Source organism: Carlito syrichta, unplaced genomic scaffold, assembly GCF_000164805.1.
Source record: "Carlito syrichta isolate Samal-C Ts95f unplaced genomic scaffold, Tarsius_syrichta-2.0.1 Scaffold295487, whole genome shotgun sequence".
Taxonomy (NCBI): Eukaryota; Metazoa; Chordata; class Mammalia; order Primates; family Tarsiidae; genus Carlito; species Carlito syrichta.
The window spans coordinates 359,646-360,474 of NW_007239583.1; the positions used below are offsets into that span (position 1 = coordinate 359,646).

Genomic DNA, 829 nt, shown 5'->3' on the forward strand with positions numbered 1-829 from the left:
TTTGAGTTATTGATGATGGCCATCCTGACTGGAGTTAGGTGGTATCTCATTGTGGTTTTACTTTGCATTTCTTTGATGACTACTAAAGCTGAGCATGTTTTTATGTATCTGTTGACTGCTCATGTTGTCTTTTGAAAGTGTCTACTCATATCTTTTGCCCACTTTGTAATGGAACTGTTTGTTTTTTTTTTATTTTTGGCACGTTTGAGTTCCTTCCTGATCCTAGATGTTAGGCCTTTGTCAGATATACAGTTGGCAAATGCTTTTTCCCAGTCTGTGGACAGTTTTCTCACTCTCCGATGATTCTTTGACTTTGCAGAAGTTTGTCAGTTTGATGACATCCCACTTGTCTGTTTTATCTGTTAGGGCATGGGCACTTGGGATTTTGATCAGGAATTGGTTGCCAGTTCCAATTTCCATAATGGTGACTCCTGTGTTTTCTAAGATTCTTACAGTTTGAGGTTTTATGTTTAGGTCTTTGATCCATTTAGAGGTGATTTTTGTGTATAGTGATAGGTAGGGGTCTTGTTTTAATCTTCTGCATATGGTCAGTCAGTTTTCCCAGCAACATTTACTGAATAGGTTCTTCTCTCCCCAATCTGACTCATCAGGATTGTTGGAGAATTTTATTTTTTGTTCTTAAGAAAGCTGAGCCTGTAAACCTTTTTGTTTCAACCATTACTATCTTTCAAAAATGAATTAATGCATTTACTTGTCATCGTTAATTTTGTAAACTGAACATATTTGCTTGTTTCAAGGGTCAGAAAACTACATAATGGAATACTACACAGCCATAAAAAAGAACAAAATCATGAATTTCGCAGCAACC

The 829-nt window shown here is 36.3% G+C and overlaps 1 protein-coding gene across 1 annotated transcript in view; it reads left to right on the forward strand.

Moving 5' to 3' along the window:
- Positions 1-829, forward strand: part of MIPOL1 (mirror-image polydactyly 1) — a 131,587-nt gene that overhangs the window by 129,852 nt on the left and 906 nt on the right. The gene's annotated exons all lie outside the window — the stretch shown is intronic.